At 43.0% G+C, this 18,902-nt stretch overlaps 1 protein-coding gene across 1 annotated transcript in view; it reads right to left on the reverse strand.

The window, feature by feature from the left end:
• LOC135391515 (sialin-like) overlaps positions 1–18,902 on the reverse strand; it is a 126,876-nt gene that overhangs the window by 57,817 nt on the left and 50,157 nt on the right. The window lies entirely within an intron of this gene.

An 18,902-nucleotide genomic window follows, 5' to 3' on the forward strand; every position in this document is an offset into this window, starting at 1 on the left:
TTGCTTAACAAACTGGCATGTATGAGTCTTACTGATTGCATTTCGCGTTGTACTGTGGATTCCAAAAATTAATTTTGAACCTGCGATATCATGAGTAGCCGTGTAAGCTGCCTGTGCCTGCCCTCACCAACAGAGGGGCACAGATCACTGCAACGTATCGTGTCAATATCTTTCGGTCCACATTCAGTTTCTGAGGGTCCAAAAAAATAGGTACACTTGTGGGGCTTTCATTTACCCTCTTTGGCCGGACTCCAGCATTCGCAGCCAAAACGTCTGGGTGGCGGGCAACAGACATGTACAATACAATATGGGATACAAACAAAACGCAATCATTGTTTATATCTGGCTGAAGTACACCATGTACTGTATTCCAATTGGCAAATTGTAAGCATTGCAATAGCTCATGCTACATCAGCCTGTTCTCTGAGTCTATGGGCACTTCATGCAATGTATTCAAAAGCAACGAAGGATTATATGTCCAATATTTTCTTTCGTTGATTCTCACTATGCGTACAAATTCCAGATTCATCTTGGGGTTGACAGTTTTGTTTCTGAGAACTTCATGTGCGTACAGCGGGGCACAATCAACAACAAGTTAGTCAACAATTTGATGCAGCATTTCTGGACACAAGATGGAACGGCGACTAGCATTTCAGGGCAACCGTACCAGATAGCAAGTATTCATGCGCTCGTCACGGGCAACATCAGAGAAGCTGGATTCCATTACATAAGTAAGATCATGCTGCAGTTATTTTCTATCATTCAGTGAACGTTCAGATTCCAGCCACAGTCAATTTGCACTTCTTTCTCTGAGCAAATTGAAGAGTCTTCTTGAAATATTATCGCATATACTGAACATCTCCCACCTTTTCTTTCCAGATGGCATGCCACCTTACATTGAGGGCCACCGGACTGACCTTCCAAAAGAAGCAAAGCTCAAACTAGTCAGGTGAATCCTTGCAGATTTCGTTTTGGAGATGTTGCCTGGCAAGGCAAAAACAGAAAAGTGCTATGACACAATAAATCTGGGAATAGTGAGTGAGTTCTTATGCATTTCTCGGTCTACACCACCATGCATGCAGATTAGGGCCAGACTGCACTGCTTATGTGCCTCTCAGGATAGAACACTGCGTGCAGAACAGGACTTACAAAAGCCGATGGGCCTGCACCCATGTGACCACACTGGACTCTCCAGTAAAACCAGTGTCCACACTGTACATTCCAGTAAGACCAGTGCCCACACTGAGCCGTCCAGTAAGGCCAGTAAGACTGGACTTTCCTGTAAGACCAGTGTCCAGACTGGGTTAATAATCCGGTATCACATTGGTTACTGGTTTCCAGTCTTGTCTCGTATACTGTTTTTGTCAACAGGCGCTACCCAGGGATGCCACCGGATGCCATCATAATCGAGATGCCTGACTTATCGGACGATGAGGACTTCTGAGAACAATGTGGTGTAGGCAGTACGGGTGGGGATGGGGAGCTCAAACAAGTAGCTACTGATAAACAATCCTGACGCAACACGTGCCAAACACTGAGGGCGCTGAGGGCATAGTTGACGCTTTAAAAGCGGGCACGTGACGAACGCGATGGCCTTTTTCGGTTGGTGCGAAGCTGCGACGCACAACTGGCGATAACCTGTTCCGCTAATAAACCCTTGTTTGTTCATTTGCTGTGCCGTGTGTTTCATCGTTACGGAGCTGATGGGCTAACGCCCCGAGAGTGGAAACTTAGGTTTCCACAATCATTAAAAGTAATGTGGGATCTAGTCCCCATGTTCTGTTCCCAAGTGGTACTTTAACAGTGGTACTTTGCGCATAGAACGTTCCCTCAGCCAGAGAATGTGTACCTGAAAGTTTAATTTGCGGTCAAATATAACTCCTACAAATTTCTTTTGTTTTTGCTCGGCTTTTAAGGGGATGGAACACCCTCCTGCCCCAATGGCATTCCTCATGCATTTTTCAAACCGCATAACTCCGCAAAGAACTGCTAAGTCTTGAATGGAAGATCTCAATGGGTTCTAGTACTTAATGGTGCCAGAAATTTATTTCATTTTGGAAATTTTTGCGTTTCGCAATGGAAAAATAAGCGTTTCGCGCTTCCTTCAATTTGGTTGGCCGGTCACAAAATGAATGGACCTCAGGTGAGAACTTTAACTCCATTAAGTACTAGAAAAATGTGTCTAAAATCGATATGCCCCGAAAGATTTTGTTTATGCCGAAGCATAGAGTTGCTACACGGATTCTTCTGAGCAGTGGTTAGCCGATGTTGACCCGCTGGGGTTTTGGCTGTGCGCGATGGTGCCACCTGTCTGCATGCCACAGAAATCTGGTCAAGTGAGAAAAACCCGATAAGATGTCTTTTGAAATGCGATAATAAATGGAGCGTAAACGCGCAGCTGTTTGCTCGTTATCTCGTAACCCTTCGTTCCGTGGTTGGCTGTGCCTCGACAGTCACGGTTTTTCGCATAGCAGGGAACCTATCTGCGGAAAACGGAAGAGATGCAAAGGACAAGCCCTGAACTTCTACAAGAGAAGGCATCTGGATAATCTTTCAGTAATACCAGACTCTCGCGAATCAAGCCATCTTTCATCGAGAGCTAGCTCAAGCAACAGTACGCAAGACGTGTCTCCAGGAACGTTAGTAAACGGACATGGAGATAACGTCAGAGAACAGAAATGTATTGCGGAGCGAAATTACGCTGCAATGCAAAACGTGCTTGCTGAAGGTCGTTGCAGATACTGATGTCCACCAAATAGCATGTCAGATCGTATGGACGTGAACACAGCAGCTGTTTCCGGGGGGCTATCCATTGGGGTTGGGTATACTTTGAGCGGTTCTATAATGACTAGCTCCTTCCAGAGCTCGTTGACCCACGCATACCACGCAGTATGCCGGTCAGGGACCCTGACTACAAGAAGAAATGCAAAACGCAGAAGAGGTCTTCGTAGTGCAACACTTTCGTAAGACTATGTATCCATACTGCAGTTGTACATGTACTACAATTCCCTTTTCGTTACACAGCTCTCCTTTGCTGTGCTTGCAGTTAGCCCCAATGGGGCTTTCATCATCTAATCCAAGTCATCGGACCCAGTGGCCGATACCTCTGCTCCGCCTGCGGTGTCATGACAAATATGAGCACATTCCCGGGGAGCGTGGACTGAGTCACACACAGGGACACTGTACGCTAGCTGGCTTATCACAAGAAACCTGATTCCTGTATGTTTGTGTGTCCGTGACGCTCCAGGTGTCCATTGGGTACTGCTTATTGCGGAACCTTATCTCTTGTATTCGCCTGTCAGACTGCCATCAGAACCCTTGTGCGAACAAACTCAGTTCAGCCACAGTTGTGACACTCCGATTCTCATAATCAGCTGTTCGTTTTTATACACATATTTGAGCTCTTCTTAGTCAGTATGCCGCTTAACTGAAATATGCGCATCCTGCACAAAGCTGTAGTTGGTCAGCTTATTGCCCAATCCCATTTGTGTGCGGCAGTTGCATCCTGTTATAGACAGCACTCAAACGTTATATTGTCTTGACCTGTTCTAGTGGATTAGGACATATGCTGTATGAGGGATGCGTGAGTTTCAGTGGAATAACACAGCGTACACATGCCCGCTTTGTTTTCTTTTCATGGGGTAAAATTCTACAGGGAACAGTGACACTAATTGCCACTGTTGACAGTTCTACAATTTCGATGTTTCTTCTTGTTGTTAATGTTAATTTTTTGTGTCTCCGCGGTTCCACAACGAGTGGCAGAATCATTTGATGTGTTCGTGAGGTTTTGTTGAGAGAAATTATCGATCCGTCTGCTATCACACGCACAAATAACAGATAACACGCGGACGCTGTTCTCAAGGTGATAAGGCAATCTAGAGGGTGAAGGTAAAACAACAAAGCGGAAAGAAGAAAAGAGGTGGGGTTACACTAATAATTTTTTAAGAATAAATCCTTCAAGAAAACCTCTTTCAAAATATATTGTTTTACAATAAACCGCGTAAAATTCCCCAATAAGGAATCAAACGCGCAAAAATCCCCGCCCAAAAAACAATCGCTCAAGAATCCACCATGAAAATATATTATTGCAAAATATATCGCCACAAATAAACTGTTTAAAAATACATCGTTCAATATTAACTGTTTCAAAACATATCCTGTAGTCCAACACGACAGCGAAGTGATAGATGTGTATCTCTACGCAGAGGATAGCTTATATTGGTGGTTTTTGCACCTGTTAGCACTCACCCTCTACCTAGTGGTCTGTCATGGTATGTCATATTTGTTCTGTGTGTGTGTTGCTATATTTTCCTCCCTAGCGGGGGGTCCCCGAAATCCACCATTAAGAATAAACGTTTAAGAACAAAACGTTCAAGAATAATCCGCTTAAAAAATACACGGTTAAAAATATATCTCCTATAATAAACCGCTTACTATCCCCGCTTAGAGATCACAGTTTAATAATCCACCATTAAAAATAAACTGTTTCAAAATCCCCTCACCATCTAGCACGGAGGCGGACTGATTGCAATTTACGCCGGGTTATAGCATGTTATGTTAGGTTAGTTTAGTTTGGTTTCGGTTAGTTTGAGATATATCTCCCAGAATATACGCTTAAAAATGAACCCACAAAAATAATCGCCGAAATATCCCCGTTTAAACAAAAACGCTAAGGAATCCACGGTTAAGAGGGGATACCAGCTCCAAAGGCCCCATGTATTTTCTATGGAACACGTTTCGTCCTTAATCTCGGTTAATATTCGAGGGATTTTCACCCGGTTTGTTTTGTACGATAGCTTGTCAAATGGTGCATTTGAGCTTCATTACTGATTTTTGATTTTCGTTCTTGACATTTTTCTAGGCGTTGCGAAAGCACGGGAAAAATTGAATGCAACTTTGAAGCGCTCTTGTTAAAAAGTAAGAAGAAAAATGAAAAATCCGTATTGAAACTCGGATGCAGAGTTTTTTTCAGAGTATTTTGATACCATACTCATTGAAATGCGCTCACCCGTTATCGAGATTAAGGGCAAAATGCAGATGTACCTAGAGCCATGGGAGATGGTACTGTCTTCCCTCTGCATGGTAGCGCCATGCCGCGGATTAGAAGGGAGAAGTACCACTCCGCGTGAGGAAGCCCCCGTATTCCAAACCCATATCCTTCCTTCTCGTGGTGTGAGTCAGAAGGGATCAGAAGCCCATTGTAGGAGGCCCACTTGGTGCCTTCAAAGCGGATTAACTGATGGCCAAGGTCGATAATACCCGCCCTCGGTAGGCTTGACAAGTGAAAACGGGTAGCAGCCTTTTGGTCGGGGACGTCTCCATCCACCAAGGAAACGAAAAGGAGCTCACATGTTATATTATCAATTTCGCTTTTGGTAGCGGAAAAGACAAAATAAAGCAGATGAAAAACTGGAAGCATAAAAGGTTATTTAGAGATTCCCGTAAAGATCCCAATAATCCGTGCGTCGTCAAGAATCAAAGGTGGAAGAGGGGCATTGTAGCGACATGAATGTTGTCAGGAATACTTGTTCAATAAAAACCGATAGATGTATGACATGTGGCACTGCCTCATAACAGAGATTCATATCCATTTTTATCGAATGATTTCTTGCTATCTCTCGGCGGAAAGTTGTATGCGAACGTTACTAAATAAGGTACTCTCCAGAAGGGGTGGCAATCATAAGGCCGAAAGTCAAAAGGCAGAATTATCAGAAGGCCGAAACTGAAAAGGCCGAAAAATTAAAACGCCGAACAGTCATCAGGCCGAAAAGCAGAAGGCCGAAAATTCAGAAAACCGAACTATCAGAAGCAGTCTTGGGTAGTAACTAAGTTACTTTTAACTTGTAACTGTAACTAGTTACTTTTGGTGGTAACTAGTTACATTTCCAGAAAAGTAGCTTTTAACTGTAACTAGTTACTATTTCTGTGAATGTAACTGCAAAATGTGACTAGTTACTCGAATAAATGTCGTACTTTTTTTTTTTCTTTACCCTACCTTCCCCTACTTCCCCTTAACAGTGTCTTCCTTCCTTTTATCCGTAATCGGTACGTGCCCCGTGCCTTGGGCTCTTAACCAAGCAGGGAATTCCAGACTGGAATTTCCAGCTTTGCGAACAGAAATAAGTTTAAGTTAGTGACCCTCAACGGTCGGAGTGAGTCATATTTGAGTAATAGTGTCACCGCCCTAGCACGGGATCCTGCCTCCAGTGGATATAGGGTTGCCACCTTTAGTACTGAAAAATACCGGCTGAGGGAGATGAGGTGGAATAGAGGGAAAGGAGGAAATCTTCGCGGGAAAGGGAAGTAAGTGAGGGGTGGAGAGTACACAGGGAGAGAAAGAACGAGTGTACTGGCTCAAGACAACAATGGTAATGGTAATGAATAACTAAGAAAACGACTGGTGACTACGGAGTTGGGTCTGTGCTCCAGATTTATTCAAGCTGTAGTGGAATGTTGAAAGGAAAACCCCGTAAAAGCCCCTATGAAAGGTGTTGAGCCACAAATACCGGCAAAAGGCTGCCGGTATCACCTTCCTACCGGCAGAGCGCGCAAATAACCGGCCGTGCCGGTATAATATCGGCCTGGTAGCAACCGTACTCTCTACACGCTAGGAAACACGTGCGCGTCACCGTGCTCTTCTTTTTAACCGCGATGCGCCAGGTCGCATGCACATGTCGTATTTTTCCGTATGGGATAACCGCGTATTAACTTATACTGCTTCTGGTTAAGTGCAAGACAACTTTTATCGCACTTCAGTAAATGTAAATAAATGTATGTTTTTAACAATTGTATCACCCTCTCATGGTCATTTTTCTAAAAAGTAACTGTAATGTAACTAAGTTACTTTCGCTCAGTAACTGTAACTGTAACTAGTTACTCGACCAAGAAAGTAACTATAACTGTAACTTAGTTACTATTTTTGGCAGATAAACTGTAACTGTAACTCAGTTACTTTTTAGAAGTAACTTACCCAAGACTGATCAGAAGGCCGAAAAGTCAGAAAATCGAATTATCGAAAGGCCGAAAAATAACGAACCCAAGATACGAGAACTGTTATTCCAACATCTGCGATTAAAAATTAGCTGTACAATTTATGTAGGATGGACTTCTCGTGAATTAATACAGCAAATAAATTATTTCACCGAACTTCGTTTAATAACCTGCTTTCGATCACTTAGGGGGAAAATGGAAACCTATGAACCACCGTGTTATGGTATGTGCTTGTTGTACACAATGGCAATAAGTTAAAATGAAAAAAATATCAGCTATCCGACGACATTTCCCATTCTCATCCATTTTCAACAATGTCTTCAACCTAGGTCATTCCCAAAACCTGTTCCCTATCATCTCTAACTAGGAGATATGCGAAATGAAGCGCACTCTCTTGCCCTTTAGCGAAAACGCGCTCGCGCCATTTTCGTTGAGGCGATGCTTGGAAAGCATGGCCCCGCTGTTCCGTGTACACGGTTTGCGTTGCCCCTGAGTAAGTTTGACTGAATAGTGGCAGCTGAAAAGGGCTTCTGTTGTCATCCTATGTGTAAGCGCCTAATGTACCACTGCGTTAGTAAAAGTTTGTTGTGCAGCAAGGCAACAGCCGGCAGCATACAGTAAACGACACTGCAAGCTTTTCGTTCTGCTTAGTAAAGAATCGTGTGATTACCACAACTTTTCGTCGTGAAAAGGACTTCGTATGTCGAAATTCTGAAGAACAAAACACAATGTTATTTAGTAATGATGAAGGTGTCACCGAACTGCTGCGCGAAGCTGTACTAGCAGGAATAAAACGACAAAAGGGTGCCTATTCATGAATCGCTGTAACTGAGCACTAGGAAGAAAATGACATGAAGAAAAAACCTGAAGTGGTATCCTGTAGTTGAGGCTATTATCGGACCAGACTAAAGCTTAACGAGTAAAGCTTAACATTCTCGATCATGCAGGATTAATACGAGTATGCAGTCACTTAATTTAGAATCAGACATTTGACGCTCGTTTATGCACCACTGATGCAGAACCTGAGAGGCAGACCCATAATGTGATATGAGTGATCCTGATTTGACTCTTTTTGTAAAATCACTGAACTTATGGCGAATTGTATCATAACCCGCAGGTCAATTGTCAAATGTGATAGATTGGAATATTGTTTTGCATTTGTACCTAGTGCGCTCTCTTGACGTACATCCTAACTCCAAATAAGCATGTGCACAATAATTTGCGGTCTCTACATGTGTTCTCTACTGTGTTCCAGTTTCTCGTGCACAAGGCAAAGTAAGAAAAGAAATTAGTCGAGCCACTAAATAGGCCAGAATGCGAGAATAGAACATCATCTATGAATATTTGCTTTTAAATATCATTTGTGTTTGTGTGTGTGTTAAGGAAGATCACTTCTTGTAGTTGAACAACGTAGGACAAAACCACTCCTATTACAGGTTCAGAATCATAGCATTTATGTTGATCAAATATTTATTTATTAAATAACATAAATAAATGTTGATCATGAAGTCACATGCTCGACAAACGGGTCAAGTCGTGGCTTAAAGAGAGCAAGCAGCATTGATAGAACCAGATACCTTCCAAGATCTAAATCTGAAACCTAGCACTATATCCGTCTAATTATATATCACAACTACCAAATGCAGCAGCACTACAACCGTGGCGTGGTTTCCAGAATCTCAAAACATTAACGAAGAGATTGCTCTGCAGAGTGCGGCAAATGGTATGAAAAACTCCTGCATCAAAATACCCTTTTATAAGACCAGTATCTCATTTAATCTTACCATCACAATAGCAGCTAAAACTAGAAAGTGAAGTATTGCAGAAAACAAAGTAAATATAAATGCCGAACGTCGATTATAAATGCCTTGTGAGATCTCGCTGAAAATGGAATCGACCGGAAAACTGTAGGACTATATTTCTGCTGCTGAGACTACACTTCTGAACTGTTTGTCATTCGTACATTCCGCCGAAATGTTCTGTACTCCACCGAGAAGTCGTGCTTCAAAAATTGCGGCCGTGGATTCCTCTTTAGTGGAACCCCCTCAAGCCGCGCTGCAGCTCGTGAGAGATCTGCCCTAGCCATGGCGGTCGGGAGCGGCGCACTCGACAGATGGCGCTATTTCGCATATCTCCTATTGTGCGGCCTTTCGATAAGTAGGGTGAATAGCCAAGTGAATGACCTGGAACGATTGACTTACCATTCTGGAAGAAATCATAGTATGTGCTCCTAAGTCAGGGGACAAGGGTGACATACAGGGTGTTCAAAATTAAGCTTTCACGAGCGCTACACAAACACAGCGATGACAGGAAACCGGATGATAACTTTACGCTACTTGTGTAAGAAACAGGTGCTGCTAATTAATTATGTAGCACCTGTTTCTTACTCAAAGAACAGAAAAAGTAGCACCAGTTTTCTGTTGTTCGCCTATTTATAAAGTGCTAGTGAAAGCTTAATTTTGAACACCCTGTATAGTTCTTGAAACAGAACAGTACAGAAAGTTGCAGGCGAAGCAAAAGAAAAAGTAAATACAGACCTGATCGTAGAGATCCTACGCAGGTTTATCCTGTAGAGCAAGCGGTTCAGACCGTTGCTTGTTCAAATCACGTTCGGGACACAAATGCAGATTTTGAGTTGGATACTGGAATATATCTACAAAAACGGGGACGTCTCAAATGTAGAGAAGAACTATCTCCTCTAGAGTTCATTCAGCGGCATTCCATTCACCCACCAGACACGTTCTTTTTGTAGTAAACATGTCGCAGATTATTGTTGCTGGTTGTTTTTTCTCTCTCTGGCCAGTCTGTTTCTGAGCACCAAATGCTATACATTCCAATTGTTTGATTTCCAGTACAAGAGCCACAAAACTTTTTCATAATCTATGAAAAGAACAATCCCTTGTGTCCAATTTGTGTACCTTCCTTTCCATTTTCAGCCTTCTGATTTTCCGCCTTTTAGCTTTCGGCTTTTTGTTCGTTCGGCGTTATGATTTTTCGGCCTTTTGGCCTTCGGCCTTCTGATAGTTCGGCGTTCGATCAAGTGTTTTTCGATTCGACCAAGTGGCGTTCGATCAAACGTCTTCAATGAAACAGCGTTCGACCAAATTGGCGGACCACGCGCTAGCCGTGTTAGCCACTACGTGCCGATTTCTCATTGTCGCTAAAATGTAGTTCCTGAAGGTGCCCTTTCATGGGGTAGACGCTCGGAGACCATCGCATGCGAAATTCATAAGTTAATTTTTATTTAATTGGTGAGAGCATGCAAATAAACGTTACACGGCATATCTTGTAGCCGGGGCATCACTAATACGAACCCAAAAGAAATTATTTCGCCAGCATGAACCGTTTTCGAGTCATCCAGTCGGGAGATTTTAGTGAGGAGCACGGTGTAACTCAAAAGCTGCAAGACGATACACAAGTCGAACAGAGTGCGAACCAAGGAAGAAACCACAGACACATTTGTCCCACCAAGCTGTATTCCCTTCGAGAACCCCTCCTTTCTTAGGAGATTAGCCGTACATTCTTGTCGATCCGAACAAATGCAACAAGGTCACGCGTGTTGTTGGAACTACATGCCCCAGCGGCGTATTGCGCACTTCCTGAACAACGGTACTGGTTACGACACCCGGCGCCTATAGACCGTTTACAGCAGTACAGTTCTAGCCACTGTACTTTGACCTTGAGTCTCTTCTGTATGCTATTGTACCCGGTGTTTATACGTGTGTAGAAGGGAGGATTGTCTCGGTAAAAGTCTTCTGAAACTGTCGTGCAAGACGGCGAGTTGATTTTCGTGCTTTCGTGGTTTGAGTAACACCGGGGTAGCTGCCGCGCGCGTAGCGTGTGACGAAGACTGTGCGAAATATAATATATTTGAGATATATAAAAATATATATCTCAAATGCAAAATGGTCAAACAACCGTCATAAAAAATGGACGCAAATACTAAATAATTGCAGTCAGCTGTGAAGAGTCTGTTCACGTGCCGATCGGTAGCAGTTTTATCTCAATACAGCTTACAGAAACAGGATTTCTTGAAATGAATTACGAAATTACCACTCCTGTTGAAACTAGAAGTTCAACTCACAGTACGCACACAAAATGATAAGAATCAAAGGAATGGCATAACCGAAGTAAAATAGAGAAGTTTCACAATTATACGCTATGTAACCTGTCCGTATTCCGCATAGTAGCGGCCGTGACTAGTAGGTGAAGATAACTTTTTTTTGGGGGGGGGGGGGGGCTGCGATTCGTGTTATCGCTTTGTGAGATGACGAGAGGTGTGATCTTTCGCCACGAAATGTGGTCATATCACTAGTTTATTTCAGTCGTCTCCATCGCATTAAAGGGCGCTGATTGCCCACAGTTTGCCGTGAGACCATCGTTGTATTTGCGAGTAAACGGAGGATCCGTCTACAGATTTCAGAGTTCGGGTACACTTTAACGCGCTATATGGCGAAACTAATTGAAATGCACAAAGTGCCACGCGTGTTTGTTGTAGTGTAGATACTTGTCCATCATTTACCATCAATTTCAAACATGTGGCTTAAACGCCCTTTGTTCCCTGTCAAGGCGGAAGTCATCAAATTTCCGTTGATAGAGGTCGACCTGACACGGAATCGTCGTGCGGGTACACTTTAACGCGCTATATGGCTAAACTAATTGAAATGCACAAAGTGCCACGCGTGTTTGTTGTTGTGTATATGCTTGTCAATCATTTACCATCAATTTCAAACATGTGGCTTAAACGTTCTTTGTTCCCTGTCAAGGCGGAACTCATCAAATTTTCATTCATCGAGATCGATGTGACGACGGAGTCCTGGTGAAAGCCAACTTGGACGCGCTCTAATGGTGAAAATAATAGGATGCACACAGTTACAAGCATGTTTTTTTTTTTGTAATGTAGATTTTTTAATGTAATGTATATTGAACTTGTGGCTTAAACGTCCTTTGTTCCCTGTAAAGACACAACTCACCAAATTTTCATTCGAGGTCAATATGACGACGGAACCAATTATGCGGGTCAGCTTTGACACGCTCTAATGGTAATTGGAATTAAAGTGAAGAAATTCCTACACATGCTTTTCGCAGTGTAGATGCATTTCAATCATTTAACATAAATTCCGGACATGATGGCTTAAACTTCCTTTATTCTCTAACTCGCCAAATTTTTCATTATCATGCAGCATTGTGCAAGGCCGTAAGCTCCTTACGGGTTAACTCGTTCTAATAGCAAAATAATGAATATGTTAAAAATGTCATGCGTGTTTATTGTCATATACATGTTGTCCCCGCTAAATGTGACCATATTTTTTAAAAGTATATTTATCACTTTTTCCGAGATGAAATCAATTGCAATATATCATATGCTGAAGGACGCTCTCTAGGTAGGCATTAGGAGACTCCTAAGGCATTGTCTTAATTAAGTTTCAATAATTAACTTTTTAATTATGAATGCTACGAAGTTGTTCCAATGAGAACATCTGACCTCTTCGGTCACCAAATACCGAAGCCGTTTTCAGAACAAAAATTCGTTCGATAGATCGTTCGCAGAAAAAAAAAGAAAAATCGTGAAGGAACACCATTTCTTTCTTTATTTTATTTATTACACATCTCTAGAGTCGCGTCTTTCCTTCGCCCCCAACACCAGAGAATAAAAGAGCACATTCTCACACAGAGCTCTTTCACTCTCTCGCATCGGGGGTCAACGAAAGACGCTTTTTCCAAGATGCACAATGAACAAAATACAGAACAAAAAGTGTTGACGAATTTTTTTCATACGACATATCGAACAGACTTTTGTTCTGGAAACGGCTTTGGTATCTGGTGGCCGAAGAGATCAGATTTTCTCATTGGAACAACTTCGTAGCTTTTCTAATTAAAAAGTTGCTTATTGAAAGAATTAAGACATTGCCTTAGGAGTCTGCTAATGCCCTCCTAGGGAATGCCCTTCAGCATACGCTATATTGCAATTGATTTCATCTCGGAAAAAGTGATAGATCATATTTTTAAAAAAATATGGTCACATTTAGTTGGGATACCCTGCATACAGGGTAGGTGAAGTAAGACTGAATGAATCTGATGAAATCCGAGAATGACTTTCTTTTTCGTAAAAGTCGTTCAATATATCTATTCCGGACGCGACCAATTCAAAGGTGGTAGCGTATAAACAAATAGCGCTAACGTTCCCAATTAATCATTATAATTAGTGAAAATACGTTGACTGCGTAATTGCAAAATGTAGAGCATAATCCTGAGGGGCCTACCATGCAAGAACCGAAATCACAGAGCCTTTTTGCGCTCTAGTAAAAAAATGTGCGAACATACAAAATAATTGAACACTATGCGGGTTTTGCGGCAATTTCTCCTCTCCCTGTCACCACTTCTCAACTGACAACAGGTTGTTCCTGAAATCATGGAACAGCCCGCTTTGTCCCTGGAGTGAGGGAAATAGCGATGTTGTTTCTCAGTCCATTATCATAAAACGTGCCGTACTTGATTTTCTTTACGTCGTTATGTCGTTTGATCTGCACAACACAGTTCGTGATGCGATGTGATAAACGTCACGCAATAAAACTACAAATGCATTACTGTAAAAACCTCGCAGATAACAAAAACACAATCACCCATTCCGTTGCTGAATAAATGTCTACGTTGTATCAGATTTGAACAAGAGAAAAACAACGAGGACGCTCCATGTTTTGAGGAACAGGGTGATGTCAGTATCGTCAAACGGTGACAGTGAGGGTGATAGGAAAGAGCGGCTGCCCGAACTCGCGCAACTCTCGACGATAGTGCATTTTCGCTCATTTTTTAAGGGCACAGAGAAGTGTTACTGTTTCGATTCCTGCTGACTAGACTTCTCAGGGTTGTGCTCTCCAAATTTGGAATTGCGCGCTCAGCTTGTTTTGAGGAATTATGAAGATTCATTACAAAATAAGTAACGGCCGCACTAATTACATTGATAAGACACATGCCATCCACAACTATTGCACTCGAGTACATTGTGCTGCTTGGGCATCTCTCTTCCTTTTGTCTTTGATTCGAGCGCCTATTTGAGCAACACCTCCAGGATATGGAAAAGGCCTGTGCCTTGCGTCACACTGGAAGGCCTGCTGTTACTATTGTGAATGCTGCCATGAAGTAAATGAAAGAACGAACGAGAAGAAAGCTCGAAGCAGGTCGCAGGCCTCCATATATGTGACGTAAGCGTGCATGCCCGACATTATTTAGGAAGTGTGGGTTTTCCAATCACTTTTTTGTGCCGAACGTGACTCTGCTTTCAGCTCTAGATGTTCTGAAAATAAGCAGTCTTCCACTTGTTTATTTTCTTATTTTTATTTCTCTAAAGGAGGGAGTTGATAACCGACAAGCATTCTTGATGGTGCCGGGAAGAGACTAAGACGCAAAATTTGGAATTAAACAATGAAATGTCCTTTACTAGTTTGAACCGCACCGGCTTTCAACAAACATAACAAAATACAGTTAACGTTTCGGGTCCCATTCGGGTCCCATCATCACCCGAAACGTTAACTGTATTTTGTTATGTTTGTTGGAAGCCGGTGCGGTTCAAACTAGTAAAGATGTCTACTCCCGGCAATTGGACTATATTCAATGAAATGTCCTCACGATAAGGCCAAGAACAAACTGAAGCGTACGATACGGTGATCATGGAGTAACAAGGTGCAAGTACCAAAGTGAGGTGCAGTTACTGAATTCGCTTTCTTAGCTTATAGAGTATAATTTCTTTTCAGCATAATGTAGGATAATTTGGGCGTAAAGGCTCGCGGCACCCAAAGGGGGGCGGGGCCGGGAGAGGGGGCGGAGTCACGGGAGGGGGGCGTGGTCGCTCCAAAATGAGCCAATGAGAGCGCGCCATGGGGAGCGGGCGTTCCGGCGGCGGCTAGAGGAGGAAAACGATGTAGTGGGCGAAGTCTCGCGCGGGGCTTTGGACACTTGACTTCCGGAAGTGTGGTGGCGCTGGGGGATGATATGCAATGCCAAGAGAAGTCGCGGTGGCGCTGTAGGCGAGCGTGGTGTTGAACGAAGGATCGTGGTTGATTTACCTGTCAAGATCGCGTGCGCCTGCTCGGTGTCGCCATCGGAGAGGTCGTTTCTCTGGATCGTTTTGACCGTGCGCGTAATTTACTAATTTACGGACTGCTGTGACTTGTTTTTGACTTTTCCCCTTTGACCGTGATATCCGTGCTTGTAATTCACGAGGGTACGGTTTCATGAAGTGAAGACTGGTGATCGTTGTGATTTGTGATTACATTTTTGACCGTGATATCCGCGCGTGTATTTTACGGAAGCACGCGTTCATGAAATCAAGCGTTTGACGACTTTTTCGCGTTGTTCATAGTTACACAAAGAGATACGATGTCGTTGCGATGACTGCTGATGTGAAAACTGCTGTGACTAGTGATGACTTTTCCCCTTTGACCGTGATATCCGTGCCTGTAATTCACGAGGGTACGGTTTCATGAAGAGACGACTGTTGGTCGTTGTGATTTCTCTCTCTTTTTTAACCACGATATCGGCGCGTGTAATTTACTCTACGGGCGAACGTATTCACAAAAAGCGTATGACGTGTTGTGGCGACTTTTTCGCCTTGTTTATATTGTAATATTCATGAACATTCAGGCATGAACGAAGTGTCAGTGATTGTGAGTTTTTGCTTATGTACAGGTAACATGATTTATGGCAAGGCAGAGAATGCAAGCACAATAAGTCGACACTGTATATAACAACAATAACCAAAACTGCCTACAGGTAAATAAACCAAATGCACTGTTGGAAATCATGAATGAATCGTGTTGAGTGCCACTCAGGAGTCGTCTTTCATTTCATTCTACTCATTTCGGTGTGTATGTATATACACTCTGCTCCTGCGTAAAACCCCGCCTTGTGAGTGTAAGCGATACGTTTTCTACCGCTGTATGCTGTTGCGATAAATCTTGGCACGCATTTGATAAACAGATTGAAAAGCGACAGACTCAGTGCACAACAGGACATGATGATTGGAAGCAGTCATATATGTGGTTGAGACTTTGTTGAAACAATTTTGTGGCTTTCAGTGAATGCGATACGCTGTCTACCGCGGTGTGCCGTTGCGAATATAAATCTTGGCACACATTAGATACACACACTGAAGAGCGACAGACTCAGTGCAAAACAGGGCATGATGATTGGAAGCAGCCATATGTGGTTGATACTTTGTGGAAACAATTTTGTGACTTAAAGCGACACGCTTTCTACCGCTTTGTAGCGTTGTGAATATAAATCTTGGCGCACATTTCATACACACACTGAAAGGCGACAGACTCCACCCGGCGGAAACAGGCCCCCATCGAATACGTGAGCGACGTGAGCAGCCTGAAAGCAGTGGCGATGGGTCAGTGGAGCGCAATGGCTGAAGTATCGGTTTCGATATCCAGTGATGCAGGCCTTACAAAATAATGACTCAAATGCTGTCCCTTCCACTTGTCCCAGTTAGTTACTAATTAAAAAGTGAAATACACTTTCCTATCTCGCAACTGCTCCGATTCATGTTCTCAGAGTCATATGTTTATTATGTATATTTGTGTTCTCAGATTCACGGCTCTCATAATTGCATCTGCAGACGTTAGATATAATTCTCCGCAAAGTAAAATCGCATTTCAGGTGCGTGATCTCGATTATGAATCTGGCCTCTCTTTCTTTCCTCTCTCTCTCTCTTCCTTCACTGCTTTAGCTATATTAAGCTGACTAGCAGACGTTTACCAAACCAAATTCCAAAAGCATATGAGACAGAAAAAAAGAATGACTGTTCAATGAAATGGCTGAACTCGACACTGAGACAATAGGACGAGTTGGTGACTTTAGTTGCGTCTTTCTTTTTTTTTTCTTTTTTTTTTTTGGCAGTTGTAGGCTTCGTTCCGTCATCATCGCCATCACTATTTACGCGAATTTTGTCGCCCCGAAAACCTGAAAATAACGGTCAGTCGCTGAGCAGGTTGTAACAGGGTGCATACGATGAGTGAACATAGGGAGAACAGTATGTACCATAACGTTGCACCTGAAATGCAGATCTGAAACGCGCAGTGTTGAGGTGAACGAGTGCTGTGTCGGCAACAAAAAAGCACACTTGTGTTGTTTCAGAACCGTAGGATGTGCCTGCTTTTAAGACCCTTTTAAGTTACCCTTGGCGATCTGCTCAAAATGCACTTTCCTGAATCGATTCGAATCTGTATCTTGCGCTATTGCGGAACTCAACGTGAACCGAACCAATATACCCGAACCGAAAAAATAACGGTTCCGATCCCTGCCCACGTGAGCGAATTACTTTGGTGTCCGTCCATCTCATCGAACACAGTTTCATCGAGTGCCGTTTCATCACATGCTGCTTCACTCAACACGTCACCATGTGACCCGTAAAAGACATGCATTTGTGAAAGTTGCAGCGCTTTGAACTGTATCAGTTGCCCGCACACTTCCAATGACACTTCTGTTAAAGTATAGGGGGAAATAAAATGGATAATACGGCGCTCCATTAATAGACCCAGCTGTTCCAGTGCAATTACCTATCCAGTGAACTAAAGAAAACGATGGCTGAGGAGGGAAAATGACAAGAATGTAGCAGTCGCATGTCACATGCGTTACATGGTTACTCTGAACGAATCACACGAAAGTCACAGTCTACATCTGAGTCTACGTCTACTTCAGCTATCCTCTATACATATCTTGCTTTCATTTCGTGGCACATTCTCTCTATCGAGCTCATAGCATTTGCGATTACTTTCACATCTCCAAATTCTTATAGCGGATTGGCCAAGGAACGGTGAGCCTGCTTAATGATGGTCACTAATGGCGTGTCCTTCGCTAAAAGTGGAAATTTGCTTCGAGACGGTTTTTAGGGGGTAATGTGAATACATCTGGAACAAATCGAAATTTTAAAAAAAATCCTATTAACGGCCGTTCCGAGATAACCGAAGAATAAATTTAGCACTCAATTTCACAAGGCATGCCCATTGCCTTATCGTGCGTTTTGCAGGCAAAAGAAAAAAAAGGGGGGGGGGAGGAAGGGAGATTGTGCCAGCGCAGATTCTGGAGCTCTTCCTTACAATGAACTTTGGTATATCTGTGCTACAGAACCCCACACCACAAAGGGCAAGGTCACTCAAGAGTACACCAAAGAGACAGGCGGGACAATAAGATGATCCCAGACTCCAAGGCGCACACGTGGCTGGGGTCAAAAATCGTTTTCTTTGGTCTCCAAGGTGATTCAGATGAAAACCAGAAATAAAGTTCGAATTACGGTGCCTTATGTTCTTACGGCGTGATCATGTTTATTAAATGTTCGCGATTACTATTTACTATTTAACGCGGACAAACACCGCCGCGATTATTGTGGGATAATATGCTGTATGGTATTAGTCAAGGACCTAGAGGTTGTTAACCCTCCACACACAGAAGGATGTGTGCAAAAGGTATAAAAGAGGAGTCCTGACGCTGGGATCTTTGCTCGCTTCATTGCCGAGTGTTCTTTTCGGATGCCAGCTAGCCTTGCCGCCATGATCAACTTCTTCTGGCTTGTCCGCCTTTTTCTTGCAGGTAATATTTGTTATCATATCATATATTTATTCATGGTGTTTTGTATTGCCGCTTGCACCCAATTTGTGTCGAAAATTTGTCCTGAAAACGTTTCAGGAAAAATACGTCGACTGACCGCAATTAGGATGGCGCGATGGGGAGCTTAGCAGATTTTCTGTTTCTTTGTTCTCACAGAAGTGTAATTACTCTACACGGGAGATATTTGCACTGATCCTCGTCAAATAAGATTAAGCGCAAGAAATCGAAATAATTTGAAAGTGCTTCTCTGTTTCTTTCATTCGCGTTTATAACATGGCGAGATACCGAAGGTGCATTATGCAGCA

The sequence above is a fragment of the Ornithodoros turicata genome, chromosome 4, assembly GCF_037126465.1.
Source record: "Ornithodoros turicata isolate Travis chromosome 4, ASM3712646v1, whole genome shotgun sequence".
NCBI classification, from domain to species: domain Eukaryota; kingdom Metazoa; phylum Arthropoda; class Arachnida; order Ixodida; family Argasidae; genus Ornithodoros; species Ornithodoros turicata.